We start from the raw sequence: 21,159 nt of genomic DNA, 5'->3' as shown, positions 1-21,159 counted from the left end.
GCCAAGAGTTGGCTTCATTTTAGGGCTCCCAGAGTTATGCATCCACAGTGACTGGGTGAAGGACTGAAAGAGGAAATAAGACTCAATCAGGGAGCCATGGGCTGTCAAGAGACTCCCTGAGGGGTTTAAGGTAAAGGAATCAGGCCCCATCCCCATGAGCAGAGGCCCAGCTCAGCCTGAATTGCTCTAGATTTAAAAGCCAGAGAATTTCTCATCCTAATCCTCCTGCCTGCTGGCTCCTGCATCCAGCATGGATCTGGGATCTGCCTTCTGTATCTACCACCATAAGCAGGGATGACGTAGGAGATTAGGGTGTGGCAAAGCTGGCTGGGGAAGTAGCCATGACCTGTTAATTACAAAGATCCCAGAACACATGCACAGACCCTGTACATGAATTTCTTAAAAAAAAAAAAAAAACTCCAGCAGGTTTTCAATAGGATGACCTAGAACTGACATCAGCCTGAGGCATGGGAACTTAGCACTGCCACTAAGGACCTATATGTAGAAATTCTTGTGGGTTTCTTCAAGACTTGGACAGCATAAAAGGATACACCAAAGCCATGAAGAGCTTGCTATCATGGCTTTCCTCAAGATAGCCTGCACTGTGTCCTCCAGGGTGTACCTTTATCTTACTTTTTCCTCTTTTACTCAGCCTAAACTCACTCTGCAGAGCCAGTTTCTCCCTCATTCTTCACTTTTACTTTTTTATTTTTTATTTATTAAATTTTATTTTATTTTATCCCATTCCCTCCCTCAAACCCCTCCCCTCCCTATGGACAAAAGCTTTGTCTCCATTTTTCCTTCTATTTTCACTTTTTTCTTGTCCCTTCCTTCCTTTCTCCCTCCCTCCTGCCTTGTTCCCCTTCCCATTTGAACACTTTCTTCCCATTTCCCAACATCCATTATACATCTCAGTCCTTATTTCCACATTCAGTTTCTCACACCAGAGAAACAATGCAGTAGTTAAATATGTGATTTATTTCACTTAAGAATCTGGTCTCAAAAAAGGAAAAAATAGAAACAAAGTCTTTGTAAATAGGGAGAGGTGAAGGAGTTGAATGGAGGGCAGGGGAATGGGGAAAAACACAAGAACCAAGATACATCATGTAAAGGTACAAGCTCCCAATGATGAATGTAAGTGCATTATATACCTAAAATGTACCAATAAACTTAATGGGGAAAAAAGTGTATGGTGTCAAGGTCCATCATGTAGCTATAAATGTCTGAAGCTCATCATTCTTTATGGCAGAATAGTACTCCATTGTATAAAAAAAATCACATCTTCTTTATCCACTCATCGGTTGATGGGCGTTTGGGCTGTTTCCAAGGTTAGCTATTACAAACCGTGCTGCTATAAACATAGCTGTGCATATATCACTGTGGTATGATACTTTTAATTCTTTCAGGAAGATACCAAGAAGAGGTATAGCTGGGTCAAATGGAACCTCTAGTTTTAGTTTTTTGAAAAATCTCCACACTGATTCCACAGTGGTTGCACCAGTCTATACTCCCACCAGCACTGGAAAAGGGTTCCTTTTTCCCCACAACCCCTCCAGCATTTGTTATTGGTTGATTTCTTGAGAGCAGCCATTCTTTCTGGAGTGAGATAGAATCTCAGTGTTGTTTTCATTTGTGTCTCTCGAATGACCAGTGATGTTGAACATTTTTTTTATATATTTGCTCTTTCTAATTCTTAATCTGAGAAGTGTCTTTTAATTTCAGATGTTCATTTTTGCTTTGGGTCTTTAAATTGGGGGGGGTCTTTTTTCTTGAGTTCTTTATATATTCTAGATAATAGTCCTCTATCTCAATATCTAGTAAAATTTTTTCCCACTCTGTGGATTGTCTCTTCATTCTGTTGGTGGTTTCTCTTGCTGTGCAAAAGCTTTTTATAACTTTTTAAAAGATTTTTTTTGTTTGTTTATTTTTGTTGTTTTTTGTTTGTTTTTGGTACCAGGGATGGAACTTGGGAACTTGCGCTTGCGAGGCAGGCAGCAGAACCACTGACCTAAATCCCTGGCCTGTGCAAAGGCTTTTTAATAAAATGAGGTCCCAGTTGTTGATTCTTTGTAGAATTTCCCATGTGATCTGGGTTTTGTTCATGAAGTCTTTGCCTACTCCTCTGTCCTCAAGCATTCTACCTATTTTCTCTTCCAGGAGATTTAGAGTTTCTGTTTTAATATTAAGATCTTTGATCCATTTCAATTTTAGGTTAGTGTGTGGTGAAAGATATGGGTCTAGTTTCAATCTTCATCATGTGGAAAGCCAGTTTTCCAGCACCATTTATTAGAGAGACTATCTTTCTTCCAGTGAAGGTGTTTGGCTCCTTTGTCAAAGATGAGGTGGTTGAGTATGTCTGGAGTTGTTTCTGCATCCTCTAGTCCATTCCATTGATCCTCAGGTCTGTTCTTTTGCCAGTACCATGCTGTTTTTATCACCATAGCTTAGTAGTATAATTTAAAGTCAGGGATTGTGATACCTGCTGCTTTGCCTTTGTTGTACAGAATTGCCTTTGCTATTCTAGGTCTCTTTGGTTCCAAATGAATTTTAGGATTATTTTTTTCTAATTCTGTGAGATATTCTGTTGGGATTTTGATTGGGATTCCATTGAATCTGTGTAACACTTTTGAAAGTATGGCTATTTTCACAATAATGGTTCTTCCTATCCAAGAACAAGGGATATCTTTCCATTTCCGTTTTCTGATATCCTCTTCAATCTCATTTTTCAGAGTACTGTAATTTTCAATGTAGAAGTCTTTTACTTCCTTCATTAGGTTGATTGCCAGGTATTTCATTTTTTTGGATGCTATTATGAGAGGGATTATTTCTCTAATTTCTCTCTCTGTGAGTCTGTTATTTGTCTACAGGAAGGCTATTGACTTTTGAGTGCTGACTTTGTATCCAGCTCTGCCTTTGAATTTGGTTATCAAATCTAGATGTCTTTTGGTGGAGTTTTTGGGGTCTTCTACGTAAAGTATCATGTCATCTGCAAATAATGATAATTTAACTTCTTCCTTTCCTATCCTTCACTTTTACTTTTTAAAATAAACTTTGCCACTGCTCTTCAATTCTTTTTTCCTAAAGAACCTGGAATCTAATTCCAGAAAGAGAGGTGAGCAACACAGAACCCAGTATCATTTATTTGGTGAGGCACTTTTAGAAGGAGCTTCCAATAACAGGGGCACATCTTGAATTGTACACTGTCCCAAAATTGTAAATCCTGGAAGAAAACCACATTTGAAACCATAGGAAATATTTTTTTCTTTTCTCTCTGTTTTTGGTTTTTTCTTTGTGTGTTTGTTTCTTGTGGGGGGGTGTTATTTTTAGGTTTTATTTTGTTCTGTCTGGTTTTGTTTTCTTTTTCTCTTCTTTTCATCTCTCCTTTCTTTACCACTTTCCTGGAGCTTGGAAGTTTCCTGTCTTTCTGCCTTATTTCTTATCTCTTTCTTACTTATTTTTTTCTTTATTTTCTCTTCTTCTCCCTTTTAATTTTTCTCCCTTTTTACTCTCCATATCCTCCGCACATTGTAGAGTTTAAGCCTAAACCCTATGTATTTTAATAGTGTAACCATAAAGCTGTGTTAATCCTTTGACAGATAACTCAGTAAAATCACTGTTGCATTCTTTTCAACCACTAGTGGAGATATAACTATTGCATTTAGTACATGTAAGGTGCAAGTCAATATCTGGGTTGCCTTAATGTTTACACCATAACTGCAAGTTTCTTTTCTAGGATCAAGGGTGGCACATAATTTTGGTACTGGGAATTGAACTCGGGTCCTTGCACTTACGAGGCAGGTGGTGGAACCACTGAGCTAAATCCCCGGCCCTCATAATTGGTTCTTATGGTATTTTAATATCTAATTTGTCTTGGGCCACACTACTATATCTGATTGGCTTGACATTATCAGGGTCACATAATTGTTGCTTTTTCTTTGTAAACCAACACTCAGATTGCCTTTGGGACATTCACAATACTAAAGTACCGTCCAGAAAACTTGATTCCTGAGCTAACTACACTGTACCGTCCCTTCCCAAATTAACAAAGGTGGTTGTATCTTGGGGCTGTTACAAAGGATTGTAGTTAACCATACCCAAAATATATCACTAAAAAGCAACTAAAGAGAGCTCTATATTAACAACAGTCTTTAGACTATAAGTATCCACAAACCTCAGCACAAAACAAAACAAACAAACAAAAACAATAGAAACATGAGGCAACAAGATGCCTCCCAAACTCCCAACTCTACCAAGGGGCAGAATAGCTTAAGCCACACACCCAAATTAGTTGAAGAAAACACAGGTTGCAGGGATAACAGAGGAGTTTAGAAGGCATCTGAAAGAGGTTCTCAGTGGGATTAAAGAAGATGTAATTAAACAGATAATGGAAGTAATAACCAAAAAGATGCAAGAACTTTCAGAAGACACTAATAAAAAGCTAGATAAGTGACCAGTTTAGCAAAGAGTTAGAGCCTATGAAGAGGTTTCAATCAGAAATCTAGGAAATTAAAATTTATATTCAAAGTATGGGCAGCAGAACTGACCAATGTGAAGACAGAATTTCAGAACTAGAAGACAATGATGCCTTCAAAGAAGACCAACTACTCAAAGACACCTTAAAAACAAGACAACATGAAAAATGGATCCAACAACTGCTAGACTGTTGAAATCTAACAGACTCACCATGTTTCCCTGAAAATAAGACCTAACCAGAAAATAAGCCCTCATATGATTTTTCAGGATGCTTGTAATATAAGCACTACCACAAAAATAAGCCCCAGTTAAGATCATCAGCCAGATGGATACATTTAGTACATCTGTTGTAACACATGATAGACTATTGAATTATAAAATAATATTAGTATATAATTAAATATAAATAAATATTATTGACGTTAATAATTAAATGATTATATAAATTATAATTAACTATTTGTAAACACCAAAGTGGGTGCTTTTTGATGAGAGGTAAACACCTATGTAAACAAATGAACTGGAGACTTACTGCCAAATGATCAATTAGAGTACAGAGACAATGTGCAAATAAGTGCACACTTGATAATGAACAGATGTGGTTGTATCTAATATGAATCTTCATAATTCAATACATCATGCATTGTAATAGATGTAATTAATACATTCACGTGAAATAAAGAAAATATTTTCTGAATTTTTGTGCCTGCAATATTTTGTCATTTTGTGTGGACCATCATTCTTAACTGTCATTTTGTTGCAACTCTTGTCATGTAAGTCTTTAATTAATATTTGATTTAATGAAAACTTGGTGAAGCCTAACCTGCAAGAAGTCATGACTTGGGTGAAGAATTCATGGGATAAAATCACTGACAATTATCTTGCCAATGCATTATGAGCAAGCTTTATGAACAAGAAGTACTCATTTAAAGAGCGCTCTATTGCTGGACATCAGAGATTAGGGACAATGGTTCTACATAAAAATGGAGTCACAAAAAATTCAGGTCAGAATTCGGGTTTAGAGGGTTACAATGATGTTCCAGAAGATGATGTGACTGTATTTGAAAACATGTAGATTTTTATACATGAATAAATGTTGATTTTTTTATACAATAATAAATTGCTATACATGAAGAATAAGACCCTCCCTGAAAATAAGCCCTATTTATTGCATCTTTTGGAACAAAAATTAATATAATACAAAGTCTTATTTTCAGGGAAATATGGTAAGAATAATTGGAATAAGTGAAAAATCAGAAGATAACACAAATAGCGTAAAAAATCTGTTCACAGAAAACTTCACAAATATAGGGAAAGAAATAAAAATACAGATAAGTGAAGCATATAGAACTCCAAATAGCCATGACCAAAAGAGAACCTCTCCATGCCACATTATACTCAAAATACCAGAAATCCATCACAAGGACAAAAATCTTAAAAGCTGCTAGAGAAAGGCAATGAATCACATATAAAGGTAAACCCTTTAGAATTGTGTAGACTTCTCTACACAAACCTTAAAGGCCAGGATAGCTTAGGATGAAGTGTTTCAAGCCCAAAAAGACAACAACGTCCAACTCTGACTTATGTACCCTGCAAAACTTTTTTTTTTAATTGACAGAGAGAAATATCACAACTGGGATCTCATCTTATAAGAAAGCTTTTGCACAGCAAAAGAAGCCACCAACTAAGTGAAGAGACAACCCACAGAGTGGGAAAAATATTTTTCCAGCTGTTCCTCAAAGGACTAATGTAGAATACATAAAGTACTCAAAAAAATCAGACCTCCCAAATTTAAAGACCCAATCCAAAGATGGGCAATTGAAATGAATGTAGTAGAAATGGCAATTAAATATATGAAAAAATGTTCAACATCACTGGTCATTTGAGAAATGCAAACTAAAACAATGCTGAAATTCTATCTCACTCCAGAAAGAATGGCTATCATCAAGAAATCAACCAGTAACAAATGCTGGCAGGGCTGTGGGCAAAAAGGAACACTTCTGCACTGTTGGTGGAAGTGTAGACTGGTACAACCACTGTGGAAATCAGTGTGGAGATTCCTCAAAAAACTAAAATTAGAAGTTCCATTTGACCCAGGTATTCTGGTATCTTCCAGAAAGAATTAAAATCATCATACCACACCAATATACGCACATCCATGTTTGTAGTGGCACAATTTGTAATAGCTAAATCTTGGAAACACCCCAAATGTCCATCAACTTACAAGTGGATAAAGAAGATGTGTTTTTTTATACAATGATTACTACTCTGTCATAAAAAAGGATGGCCTTCAAACATTTATAGCATTCCTTCAAAAACTAGAGAAAATAATCCTAAAATTCATATAGAACCAGAAGAGACCTAGAATAGTAAAAGCAGTTCTAGGCAATAAGGGCAAGGCAGGGGGCATCACAATCCTGGACTTCAAGTTATACTACAAAGCTACAGTGATTAAAAAAAAAAAAGACAAACAGCTTGGTATTGGTCCAAAAAGGGGGGGGGGGGGGGGGGGGCGGGATTTAGCTCACTGTCACTCTGCCCGCTTCACAAATGCAAGGTCCTGAGTTTGATCCTAGGTACAAAAAAAAAAAGATTAGTGGATCAATGGAACACAATAGAAGATGCAGAAACAATTCCAGAGACACGCTGCTGCCTTATCTTTGACAAAGCAGCTAAATCCTCTTGCTGGAGGAAAGATGGCCTCTTTCACAAATGATAATAATAATAATACGTGAAGTAAATCAGACACACATGCTTAAATACGGCATGATTTCTCTTATATGAGAAACTCAATATATAAATAAAGTGAAATATAAAAGATAGATACGGGGGAAAAAAAGAGACAGGAAAAAAATTACCATAATCCAGCATGGTCAATGAGTCTAAAAGTGTACCTTGACTAGTATAATTGTCTTATATGTTTTATATATTCTTTGGCCTATTAATCTGTTAATCTCTATGTCTGATAATTAATTTCATAAGGACTTATATCTGATGCTGGCCAAAAAATGGGGGTTGGAGAAGGAGAAAAAAGTATTAAGATGTGTTATGTACATCTCACAACAAGTGTAATCATTAAAAACTGCAAACATGTACTAATAAATTTTTTAAAACATAAAAATATTTTTTAAAATATCTGTCAACTGTCAAAACAAATGCCCACCTCCCCACAAATTTCACCATTACAACAGAGCTTCCAATTAGCTTGTCAATGCCTTACTCTTCAATGTGCCTGAATGGAGAACCCAGCCTCCCTATATACTTAAGGAAATGCATGGAAGAGAGAAGACAAAAGACAAAGAAATTGGTAGGAGTTGGTGCAGTCAATAGAAGACAACTCTATTTTTAATTTTTAAATTTTATTTACTTATTTACTTTTTGCTTGTTTGGTTTTTGTTTTTGTTTTTTGGAACAGGATCTCACCATGTAGTTCAGGCTGGGCTCAAACTCACTACACAGCCTATGATAGTTTTGAACTAGTGGCAATCCTCCTGCCTCAGCCTCCCGAGTGCTGGAATTACAGACATGTATCACCAAGCCCAGCTATTTTTTAAATATCTGGTTAATGTCTTATTAGAAATAAGAGAAAATTAACCCTCTCATTTCCTACCGGTCCCCCCACAAAAGATTTGGATTTGAGATCCCTTTAGATACCATTTTTACTAAGTTTTGCCACTATTTGCCATTATTTCTGTTTTGTTGGGATTAGACAACGTGCTCAATTCATCTTTGTTTTTAATAGAATGTAACGTAAGCAGTCAAAACATTTATCAAAACCAAGACAGCAGGGATTAGACACTGATACCCAGGAAGTTTCGGGAGAATGTCCTGGACGTGTTGCCTACCCTGCTGAATTCAGATGACTATTTTCTCCTGCACTGGCTCCGAGCAAGAAGTTTTGACCTGCAGAAATCAGAGGCCATGCTATGAGAGCGTGTGGAGTTCCGAAAGCATAAGGACATTAATAACATCATTAGCTGGCATCCTCCAGAGGTGATCCAGCAGTTTACCAGGGGACATGTGCAGCTGTGACCTGGAGGGCTGCCCAGTCCAGTACAGTATCACTGGGCCTCTGGATTCCAAGGGTCTGCTATTCTCAGCCACCAAGCAGGATCTGCTCAGGACCAAGATGCGGGACTGGAGCTGCTTCTGCAGGAGTGTGCCTGCCAGACCACAAAGTTGGGGAGGAAAATAGAGAGACCAGCACCATGACTTTTGACTATGAGGGCCCTGGCCTTAAGCATCTCTAGAAGCCTGCAGAGCCTTTCTCTGTTGAGGACAATTATCCTGAAACAATGAAGCGTCTTCTTGTTGTTAAAGCTCCCAAGCTGTTTCCTGTGGCCTATAACCTCATCAAACCTTTCCTGAGTGAGGACACTCGTAAGAAGATCAGTGTTCTGGGAGCAAACTGGAAGGAGGTTTTACTGAAACATGTCAGCCCTGACCAGTTGCCTGTGGAGTATGGAGGTTCTATGACTGACCCAGATGGAAACCCCAAGTGCAAACCCAAGATCAACTATGAGGGTGACATCCCCAAGAAGTATTACATGAAAGACCAGGTGAAGCAGTAGTATGAACACAGTGTGCAAATTGCCCGAGGCTTCTCCTCTCAAGTGGAGTATGAGATTCTCTTCCCCGGCTGTGTCCTCAGGTATCAGTTTATGTCAGAGGGAGCAGACGTTGGTTTGGGGATTTTCCTGAAGACCAATTTGGGGGAGCGGCAGCAGGCAAGGGAGATGACAGACATACTGCCCAACCAGAGGTATAATTCCCATCTGCTCCCTGCGGATGGGACACTTACCTGCAGTGATCTTGGCATCTATGTCCTGCAGTTTGAGAACACTTACAACTTCATTCATGCCAAGAACGTCAGTTTCACTGTGGAGGTCCTGCTTCCAGACAAAGCCTCAGAAGAGAGGATGAATCAACTTGGGGAATAAACCTCAAAATAATGCCTCCTCCTCCAGGCCTGGCCCCCAGTGTTGGTTTCCTTGTAGCAGTCATTTTTCTACTACCCTGCAGCCCAAAGAAACTGGGCTGGAGGGAAGATTTCTGCCTGTATCTGGGAACATTTGCATCAGAATTAGGAAGAGGAGGAGTAGCTGGAGTGGGTCTTCTTGCTTCTCAAATTACCAGGGAATCCTCAAGAGCTGGTCATTGTGTTAGGATCTATCTGTCCTGAAAACCTTGTCAACTTTACCTCTCCACCAGCCAAGACAAGGAGACTGGGCAATAGCAGGGAAGAAATTAGAAAAAGGGGGAGAGATTGGGACCTAACACTTCAGGGGAGCCAGCTTCAGAGGAGAAATATGCTCCCAAATGAACATGGAAGTTCAGAACCTAGTAAGAGAAAGCAAGGTAGCTGATTGCTAGAGTTACGGTAGGGACTAGAAGCTCTTCCAAACTTGTTTTTTTTAATCATTGAGGCTGGGGTATCTTTTGGCTTTTACCAAGTTTTAGGAGTGGCCCAAGTCAGCACAGATCTTTCCAGCCTCTCTCTCACCTTGAGAACTTCAGAAGCCTCTTTAATTATTAATGATTGTCAATGAATCAGGGCTTTCTTTGACTTTGGAAGCCAAACACTGTTCTTCGATACAAAAAAAAAAAAAGCACAAGGGTGATTATCTCTGGGGACCACAGTTCATGGAAGGGGATATAGGAGGTAGCAAGTAGGAGGAATGAGTTCTAAAAGGGGGGCCTCCCATCCCCTTTTCGATGCCACTAGCCTCTCACTACATAACCCTCCAAGTGGGCACCCTAGACAAAAATGATGGGATCAAGGTAGTAGTACTCTGAGCATTTCCTAGTCAGCCTCAAGCAGTGCCCACCAACCGGCTTCCTGACTGACCTGGACAAGGCCTTAGCAGTCCCATCTCTGTGGGAGGCATATGAATAGGTGCAGTGGGTTCCTCGTGCCTGTGAATGTAGGTAGCCAGGATACTCGTTTGCCTGGGCAGGAGGCCAAAGGACCTGGCCAGTGTCTCGAAGAGCCAGGGGCTGGGGACAACTGCAGTCCTTGACCTGGCACCCCTTGGGATGCCCAGAACTCGGGAAGCAGCTCCAAGCCCTGGCCCAGCCTAGAGAGCTGTCTTGCGAAGCGGAGGGAGCTCGGGGAAGGGACAGGCCCTAACGCGGACCAGAGGGAGCAAAGGCCTGCACAGGCAGCTCCAGTCAGATCTCTCGGGAGGACATCCTGGCCTTGGTTTACAATGCTCTGTTAGCAAAATTAACCAGTGAATAAAGCAACATTCAGTGAAAAAAAACCAAGACAGCACTAAAGAAAATAAAAAGTTTTCATTCTTCCATTTTGGTAATATTACCAGAATGTTGGTGTCATATCCCACAGTGATGAAGAATGAAAACCACAGCAAGGAGAATGGAGGGTGCAAGCAAATTTATTTAGAAGACATAAAGGCAAGAAAGTGAAAGATATAAAGCCAAGGAAGTAAAGCTCCTGCTAGCCAGGAGAGGGCTCTGAGTAGGATACCCACAAGAGCCTTTTGTCTAGGGGTTTCTAAGGGATTTAGAAGGGAGCTCAGGCCATTGGGTAAGGAATATAATCCTACCTTGTAGGAGACTGCATACTTTTTAGGGTCCAATCTAGGCATTGTTCACACAGTGTCCATGTATGGCCCATGTGCCCTTGAGCCAGTGGCCTGCCTGATCACGCTCTGGGGAGGTCCTAGACAACCAGAGGATACCTGGCAGGTTCCCCCCACCCCCCAAGCTCCCTGAAGGGTCATGACTCAGCAGATTCCATTTTGGGCTTCCAAACTCCATTTTGAGGCCACTGTCTTTACTCTGTAATAGAATCCTAACTCCTGTCTCACTAATTTCTGTTATGGTTATACTATTAATGATGTTAGAATTGGCATCATTTTCAAGTCAACTATTACTCATTCCAAGTAATGATGATAACAACTGCAGGCTTTATTGAGTGATCACATTTATAAGCATACTCTAATTAATCCTCTCAGCTCAATCCTAGGTGGGTACTACTATTCTTCTCACCATACAGATGAGGAAACCAAGACGTCTAAAGGTCACTTAATATCTCCGAGATGGCAAAGCCAAGATTTGAATCTGAATGTACTGGCCTTAAAGCTTTGCTTTTAACTCCCATGTTTACTACTTCTTAAGAAAAAAAAAGAAATCAAAGTTTATTGTGAGGATGTGAAAGGAAGATTAAATGGCAAATTGGTAATCTGTGCCACTTGACAGATATATTCTTCAAAAGTTTTATGCATTCAAATTAAAAATAGACCTAAAGGGCCAGGGATTTAGCTCAGTGGTTCCGGCACCTGCCTCGAAAGCACAAGGATCAGAGTTCGATCCCCACTACCAAAAAAAATAGACCTAAAAAACATTACAGAGGGAACAGAGCTGTTCTCCGAGACAGAACTTTACACAAAGCCTTTACCTTAATAGAGTTACCATGGTCTGAGACTGGGGGCTTACTGCTGTTTCAGGAAAAAGTACCCAGCAAGATCAGGTAACCGGGTAAGACTCTAAACTCAAAGGCAGATTTCCCTCTCAGGAGCAAATTCCTATCAACCAAATAAGGGAAACATACATAAAAACAAGAATGTCAGTCAATGTTCAAATATGACTGGAAAGTTTTTCCCCAAGTAATGAGATTTATATGGGAAGCTAAATTCTAATCAGAGATTTGCTTAGTGAACATGGAAACAAAGCACAGAGTCAGATACTCTTAAAGGCTAGTTTCTCTGAGCCAGTAATCCATTCATTTATTCATCCACTCCATAATTACTTGTTGCTGGGATGTAGCTCAGTGGTGCCCCACCTGCCTGACAAGCACAAGGACTGAGTTCGATCCCCTGTACCAAAAATAATAATAATAATAATAATAATAATAATAATAACATCAAATCCCTACTTTTTTTTTTTTTGACAGCTTGCATTTCCTCCCGTTTCCAGGAAGGAACTTTTATTTTCCTCACCACAGAAGTGAAAAGTCCCGCCCCAAGTAGGAGACATTCTGCTTTTCATTCTGTGACCTTATTTGTGCCCTTCCACAAGATGAGGGATAACTAACCCATTAGTCACGCAGAATCCAGAACATTCATTGGGCTGAGATTTATCAGACAAGTGGCCAAGTGCATGAGATGGGGCTAAGTTGACTATGTCCTGTTAAGTCAGGGTCTATTTTCAAACCTGGTGGAGAAATCGCACTTGAAGTCAGTATGAAGCCCCGCTGCAAATCTATTTTTAGTTCTAAGGACAAGGACATTCAGAGTCAAACCCAAGGCAGACCCTACTTCACTAGTTACCTGAGGACATGATATCAGTGAATTCTCCAGCCTGACTGCCAGAGGCGTCCCAGTGCTCAGGAAAAGCCTGGTCTGTTTTGGTTTTACTCAGTGCTCAGGAAAAGCCTGGTCTGTTTTGCCATGATGTGAGGATCACACCCAGGACCTCATGCATGCTGGGCAAGCCTCAAGCCCACAGTCCTTCAGTCTTAATCAAAGAGGCTTGGTCTTAAATCAACACTACAGACATTTTTGTATTCTCATCTTATAATAGGGTCACGTGTCTCACTTTTCTAATTCTCAAAGTATGTGGTTTCCTTTTTACATATATACACAAATCCTTTTAGACATAAATACCAAAATCTCAGGAGAATCAGATGGGCAGACAAATTTAAACTGCCAAGAGCATGGAAGAAAAGGTCAGTCACCAGACTTTACAAATGGTCATCTGAACTTCTCTGGTCTCAACTTGACATAGCATTCAAAATGTCCTATGTACACGGTCCACAAGGTCTTCCTTTGGGAGTCTGAGGAAATCAGTAGCCATGCTTGTCATTCAGAGGGGTTCTGCCATCTCCACTTTGACCTTCAGGTGGAACCCACACACAGTAGTCTGGGTCATCTTCCGGATATTTCAAAGAAAGTGTGGGTAGAAATCTGCCTGGACCAGGAGCTTTCTTTTTCTTCAATTCTTCAGTGCTGCTCTCATATTCATTCTTTGATGCTGAGGGCTCCTCTGGTGATGAAGCTGTCTCACTAGGCTCTTGATAACCTTTATTCTGATCTGCTTGGCTGAGTTGAGGTGTGTTTTCACGGCCTTGTTTCCTCAGAGCCCGTGAGAGCTGTGGGAACACTCATTTCCTGTCCCGCTGCCTCTGTCTCTATCTCTGGCAGCAGCCCAGTGCTTCCATCCTCCATTTTCTTTTTGTGCTCCTCTTTTTCTTTCTCTTCTTCCTCTTCCTCTTCTTCCTTCTCTTCCACTTCAGGCTCATCCTTCATTCTCATTAGAGTTGAGGGGAGTTCTGGCCCCTTAGGGGGGCAACTTCCCAACTGTTCCAGTTTTTAATTTGAATTTGCTTCCACCTTTCGTGGCACCAAAAAGAGGCAATGTAAGCTTCTTAGCTTTGTTTCCTGAATCTGCAGTCTGACTTTCAGTCTGTTTTAGTTCAGGAATCTCTGCTGGCTTTACAATTTTTATTAACCCTTTAAGTCTCTGCTGTTCTTTCCTCAGTTCAAAAGTTCTCAGGTGAAGTTTCTTCCAGGATACACCATCTAATGCATTCCCTGATTTAATTTCTGACATGAATGCATCTAATGAGTCCTGAGATGCTGACTCAGAGAGAGCTTTGCTTGAAGCCTTGAGCCTCTCAGAAATTTCAGAGCATTCCTTTTCTGCATCGCTTAACTTTGCAACCAGTGATTCAAAGGTCTCTGGCTTCTCATCAATCTTCCCAGCCTTTTTCATTCGGTTCAGACGCTTCTTCTCAATCAGTCCAGTCCGATCGAGGAATGTGTCATCATCACTATCACAAAAGTCTTCATCTTCCCAGTTCTTGGCTTTCCTCTTCCGAGATACTGCTTTCTGCCTTAGCAATCCCAAAGTGTCAAGAATCCGACAAGCTTCCAGGGAGCACGGGATCAATGCTTCCTTTTTCTTTCCTGAGTGAATGGCCCTCCGCCACCAGTTGTTTCCCAGTTGAATCATCCACCAGTAACCTCACCCTGCAGAGCCAAGTGCTATGTCCCCGTTCATCAAATTCATATTCTAATTCTCCTTCTTGGTCAAAGAAACCTTGGAGAGCCTTTTTTGGATCCTGTACATAAAAGGCTTCTCTTTCCTGCTGAAACTCTAAGACAATGGGATTCTCTTCAGCCTCATCCTCTACAGCATCTTCACCCATTCCCCAGGTGCAGCCCATGTCATCATCTTGGCCACTAGCACTTCCCTTCCTTTCCATGGTATCCGTTTCCTCTTCATCTGAGTCTTCTCCCAGCATCTTCTTCTCCAATAATATTTGTTGCTGTTTTCTCAGTTCCTTCAACTGTGTTACTGTTGACTCGGATTCTGCCTCTCGGTCTTCCTCTGGTCCCTGCAGGATAAAGAACCGAGTACTGACTGCCTCCGAAGCGAAAAACGTGTCCGACTTGGACCCGACAAAAGGTGCAGGGTGGGATTCGAGTTTTGTTGAGAAAAGTGCCGCGAATACTTCCCAGGTCGTACAGGTAGACGCCCTGCCCGTGGCCGTCGCATTCACCGTCTGGGTCGGGCGCCCTGTGCTGCAGCACGGCGTGGTACCGCGACACCTAAGGATGCTCCAGGCAGGCAGCAGCTCGCTCCTTTCAAGCTACGAATGCCAAGGATGGTGCCGCCCTTCGGTGTCTCTAGGCTGTAGGGGGCCGTGGCTGGGCCGCCCCACGGAGGCCCTTGGTACTGGGGTCCACGGGCCGGGCCTCCTGGGGAAGAAACCGCAGTGAGGGGACGCAGCTGCTGCTCCAGGAGACTCCTCGTCTCCCCGCCGCCCGGCCCAAGCGGCCGGACTTCGGGCTCCCCAGAGTCGGGATCCGGCAGCGCCGTGGGACATTCCTTCGTCAGCTCCTCAGGGTTTGCGGGACTGACGGCCGAAGCCTTACCCCGCACTGCTGAGGACCCTGGCAGGGCTGGCTTCTTGAAGTCGCCACTGAGTTCTATTCTCACATCCCTACTTTATGCCTGGCATTGTGCTTACTACTGGAGATACAATTGTAAGGGAGAAAGTTGTAAGAAAGAAAGTTGTAAAAAATAAATTATCACCTTAATAGTGTCAATATTTTAGGAAAAGAAATATCAAATGGAGAGTATGATTTTAAATATTGACAAATGTAATGAATAAAATTAAGCAAGATAAGAAGATAGTGTTTGATAGAGAAGTCAAGTTATATCTAAAAGGGTATTTGAGATCTGAAGAAATAATATATTTAAATATTGGAGATCTGAAGATGTGAGAGAGCAAATTGGGTTAAGTCCTGCAGGGGAAACACTCCAGCGGAGAAAACAGCAACTATAAAAAGCTTAAGGCAGAATGAGCTCAGCGTTTGAGAGACAGTATGGCTGGAGACCCATCAGCAAGTAGGGAACAGGTAGGAAATGAGGTCAGAAAGCAAGCAAGGGCCAGATTGTGTACAGTTTCAAAGGATCTCACTCCAAGAGATATTGAAAACCACTAGAGAGGTTTTGAGCTCAAGTATGTCATATCCAACTTGGGGGAGGCAAGCCTTGGACTGGAGAGGAACTTACACTTTCCTTTGGGAGTAGAGCTAGTCCTAGATGTTAAACTAGGTAAGGACACGTGAAGAAGTTCTAATTAATGAGAAGTAAAAGTGGTATACACAATTTAAAGGAAGGAGACATGTCCCTCTCCTTATCTTTTCTCCTAAGAAGGTGGTTGTGAATCACTAAGCTGAAGCCTGGGAGTCTAGACTGGACCATGAGAAAGAAGCTTCATATTGCACATGGAAAAGCAGCGATATGGAAGATCCTACATCTCTGATAATTATGATGCTTCCAGACCAGCTGTGAACCATCTATGCTTACGTGGCAGATAAATCTCTACCTTGGGTTTTCTGTCACTTGAAGAGCCTAACACACTTCCTGCTTGGTTTGTTTGAGATCGCAAATGACTAAAAATTTGGGGTAGGACCTAACCCTAAGAGACTTTTGAATTTAATGAAATCCTGCATTCTTTCTTAAGATCACATAACTGATATAAATATTACAGTAATATTAAATTTAATTCTGGAAAAGTTTTACCATTATTTTACTTTTCTATCACAACTTGGAAAGTCATTTTACAGACAATGCAAAAGATCCAGTGGCAAGGGAGAGGTTGAAGACACTGGAGAAAAAAAGCAAGAGGGAGATCTGGCAGAGGGAATGGAACTTACAAATGGGATTCAAGGATCAAGTTCCTCATACCTCTCATAATTCCCTGGAGATTAATACAGATAGTTGTTTGTATCAATGGCTTGTTCATTTTTATGGTTGAATAGTGTTCCTTGAAACAGATGTACAGTACTCTACTTTAACTATTCACCCACTGAAGACATCTGAGCTTTTTCCAGTTTTGAGATATTATGGATCAAGCTTCTATAGACATTTATGTATAAATCTTCTGTGAAAATAAGTTTTCATTTCTCCGGGATAAGTGCTCAAGGGTACAACTGCTGGAGTCAAACTGTAGTCACATGTTTAGCTGTTTTACCAACAGCAACATATGAGTAATTCAGTTTCTCTGAATTCTTGCGGAATTTTGTTGATGATATTTATATATCTAATATCAGATATTCACATAGGTGTGGGAAGATTTGTCATAGTGATTAAATGTGCATTCACCTAATGGCTAATGATGTTAACTTACTTTTGAATATTGAATCAGCCTTGAAACACTAACATAAATCTCACGTGATCATGGAGTATAATTCTTTTAAATATTGCTGAATTCTACTTTCTAATATTTTGTTAAGAATTTTTTAGTCCATTTTCATGAGAAAAACTGGCCTATAGTTTTTTGTACTGTTTTTGCCTACTTCTGGTATCAGGGTAAGAGTGATTACATAAATAAATTGGGAAGTGTTCTCTCCTATTTTCTGAAAGACATTGTATATAAAAAGTATGAATTCTTTAAACGCTTGGTATAGAATTCTCCAGTGAAACCACAAGGGACTAGAGATTTCTTTTCAGGAAATTTTTAAATTATGAATTAAATTTCCTTGATAGTTATAGGGGTCCGGGGATTTAGCCCAGTGATTTTGCCGCCTGCTGCACAAACGCAAGGACTCAAGTTCGGTTCCCCCCCTCCATAAAAAATAGTTATAGGGTTATTCAAATTATTTCATTTTAGCTGAGTTATAACAGTTTATATTGTACTATTGTATTTACTCATTTTTTGCTTAATGTCTTTTTTTTATGGCTCCTAAATTTCCTTTATTCCTTATTTTATTATTTCCTTTCTGTTTAGAGAATTTCCTTTAACTATTTTTTTAGACAAAGTCTATCAGTGAAGAAATATGTTAGTTTTCCTTCATCTGAAAATGCCATTATTTCTCCTTCATTCCTAAAGGATATTTTTGCTGGATCTGGGATTTAAGTTGACAGTACTTTCCTCTCAGCGCTTGAAAAATAGTTACTTCCTTCTGGCCTTCAGGTTTCTTATGTGAAATCTACTGTCATTCAGTGTTCCCCCCTTATGTGGAAGGTCTTGTTTCTTCTTCTCTGGTTTCTAGATTTTTATCTTTTTTGTTTTAGTTTTCAGAAGCTTGAACTCTGCTGGGGCTGTAGATCTGCGGCAGACCATTCGCCTAGCACATATGAGGTCCTGGGTTCAATTCCCCAGCAGTGCAAAAAAAAAAAAATGTTGAACTCTAATGTATCTTAGCATGGATTTCTTTGGGTTTATCCTATTTGTTTCATTTGGTTTTGGGGTTTTTTTGGTACTGGGAATCGAACTCAGGACCTTGCATTTGTCAGGCAGGTGCAGTGCCACTGAGCTAAATCCCCAGTCCCTTCTTTTTAATAATAGCTTTATTGAGATATTTATATACCATGTCACTCACCTTTTTAAAGTTACAATTCAGTGACTTTTTGTATATCACAAGGTTGTGCAACTTTCACTATCTAATTTTAGAACACTTTCATCACATCAAAAAGAAATCCTGTACCTATTAGCAGTCACTCTTTATTTCCTCTGCCACAAACCTAGGAAACCACTAGTATACATTCTGCCTCCATATACTTGTCCATTCAAAACACTTAATATCATCATATAGTAAGTGAATTCTTTCATTTAGCATAATGATTTTAAGATTCATTCATGTTGTAAAGTGTACTGGTACTTTATTCCTTTTTGGTGCCAATTAATATTCCATGGTATGGGTATATACTATGTTTTGTTTAATTAATTGATGGACATTTCAGTTGTTGCACTTTCTGTGTATTACAAATAATTACAAGTAATCTTGCTATGAATTTTGTACACAGGTTTTTGTGTAGACATATATTCATAGTCATTAAGAGTAGAATTGCTGGGAGATATGGAAACCCTATATTTAGTTGTTTGAGAAACTACCAGACCATTTTTCCCTGGCAGCTGTAGCATTTCAGATGCCCAGCTTCAATAAATGAGATTTCTGATTCCTCCACATTATTCCCAATACATGTTGTCCGTTTGCATTATAACTATCTTAGTGGATGTGAAGTAGTATCTCAGTGTTTTCATTTGCAATTCCCTAATAGCTAATGAAGTTGAGCTTCTTTTACTATCTTATTTATTGGTCATTCATATATCTTCCTTGGAGAAATTTCTATATAGATCTTTTGCCCATATTGATTAGGTTATTTGTCTTTTTATTATTGAAATATGAGAGTTTTTAGTCTTTTTAGAAATAAGTCTTTTATCAGACAGATGGTTTACAAATATTTTCTCCTATTCTGTGGATTATCTTTCCACTTTTTAATGGTGTTCTTTGAAGCACAAAAGTTGTAAATTCTGATAAATTTACTTAGTTTTTCTTTTGTCACTTGTGCCTTTGGTGTCATATCTAAAAAGTCCTTTTCTACTTAAAGGTCACAAAAATTTACTTCCACATTTGTGTCTAAGAATTTTATATTTTTAGTTCTTACATTTAGTTCTGTGATCCATTTCAGGTTTTTTTTTAATAGGGTGAGGAAAGGCCCAACTTTAATCTTTTATTCCTTATTCTTTTGTGTATGGATATTCACTTGTCACAGGATTATTTGTGGAAAAGACTATCTTGCCTCCATTTATATGGGGTTTTTGTTGTTGTTGTTGTTTGAGATGGGGTCTCACTATGTAGCCCAGGCTGGCCTTGAACTCATGAAGATCCTCTTGCCTTAGCCTCCCAGAGTGCTGGGATTACAGGTGTGTGCCACCATGCCCAGCCATTTACCTGTTTTGAAATCCTTCATCAAAAATGTCCTCAGCTTCTTAAATCTATAGCTTTTGTAAAACCTCAGAAGTTTTCAGCCATTTTTAGTGTTTTTTTATACTCACCCTCTTCCCTTTCTCCTTCTAGATACCCAATGACATGAATGTTAGATTTTTTTTGTTACAAAAGTCCCATGTTTATTCGTGAGTGTAAACACACATTTTTATACAAATCATAACATTCATTTTCTTATTTCCTTTCTTTTTGTTCAAATGTTAACAACCAAGCATGTTATAAGTAAGTAAATATTCTGTTGCTCTTAGAGTTCTGACAATTTCTCCTCCTGTGTTCAAGTTGATAATTTTACATTAAGACAATATTTTTGTCTATAAAGAATCATAAAATTTATCTTAATATGATGGCTTAGTATAATGATGTTGATCTTAAAATCTGATTGTGATCTGAAATTTTAATTCAAACTTTTTATTAAAACAAAATACAGAAAAGATGCATAAACAACACGTGAACACTGTGAAATCATGACTCATAACATAAACATCAAGAAGACTGCCTCAGCCTCTGACTTCTAACACCATTTAATACTCGGATGACTTTTGATTTGAAATTTGTGTAATCATACAGTACATGCTGCTTCACACTTAATTTTGTTCCTTTAACATCATATGTGTAAGAATATCCATTATATTGAAGGTTTTTGTAGTTCATTCATTCTGGTTACTATATAATATGTGACAATATCAGCAGTTTTCAGGTTGAAATTTTTGAAAATAATGCTGCTATGAACATTCTTACACATCTGAGGAATATAAGCACACAATTTTGTTTTAGATTTTTTGTTATACTCTCGTCTTCCTTTTCCTCTTCCCCTTCTTCATCTTCTTCCTTTGTCTTCTTCTGTTTCTAGGCTATTTTCTCTCATTTGTTAGACTAGTAATTTATACTCCCAAATTCTGATTCTTTTCTCTGTTCCTTCTGTTGTTGACCCATTCATATATTTTATTATTGTTTTCAGTCCTAAAATTTCCATTTGATTTTTCTTTATGTCTTCTATTTCTTTACTGATATTTTCTATTTCTTATTAGTTTCGAGTATTTTTATAATTTCTCATTGAAGCATTTTTTTACGTCTGCTTTAAAATCTTTGTCAAGTAATTCTCACATTGCTGTATTCTTGTTTTGTCATTTACTAATTTTTTTCATGTAGTTTGAGATATTCCTGTTCCTTTATTAGTAATTTTCAATTGAAGCCTGGGCACTTGGGGTATTATTACAAGATGTAGGATCTTTTTAGTGTTCTTTCCGTTGGCTTTTTCTGACAGTGCTTGCACTGAGTGGGTTGGGGAGCAGGCACCTCCTTCTCACTGCCACTTTGGCAGAGAAGTCCACCCTCCCCACCTGGCCTCCAGTGACACCTGAGATGGGAGACTCCTCATGACTGGTGATGAAATCCTGAATCCCTATTTGATCTTCTCTGC

The 21,159-nt window shown here is 39.3% G+C and overlaps 2 pseudogenes; one reads left to right on the top strand and one right to left on the bottom strand.

Moving 5' to 3' along the window:
• LOC101723726 (SEC14-like protein 2) overlaps positions 1–9,413 on the top strand; it is a 40,202-nt pseudogene extending 30,789 nt beyond the window's left edge.
• A 3,620-nt stretch (positions 9,414–13,033) lies between these two features.
• Positions 13,034–16,753, bottom strand: LOC101724093 (kanadaptin pseudogene; annotated as a pseudogene).
• Positions 16,754–21,159: the final 4,406 nt, after the last annotated feature.

The sequence above is a fragment of the Heterocephalus glaber genome, unplaced genomic scaffold (assembly GCF_053883595.1).
Source record: "Heterocephalus glaber isolate CG9 unplaced genomic scaffold, H.glaber_assembly_v1.0 deba00001788, whole genome shotgun sequence".
In the NCBI taxonomy this organism is placed as follows: domain Eukaryota; kingdom Metazoa; phylum Chordata; class Mammalia; order Rodentia; family Bathyergidae; genus Heterocephalus; species Heterocephalus glaber.
Note: the sequence above shows the minus strand (reverse complement) of the source record. Positions and strands in the feature narration are given on the sequence as shown.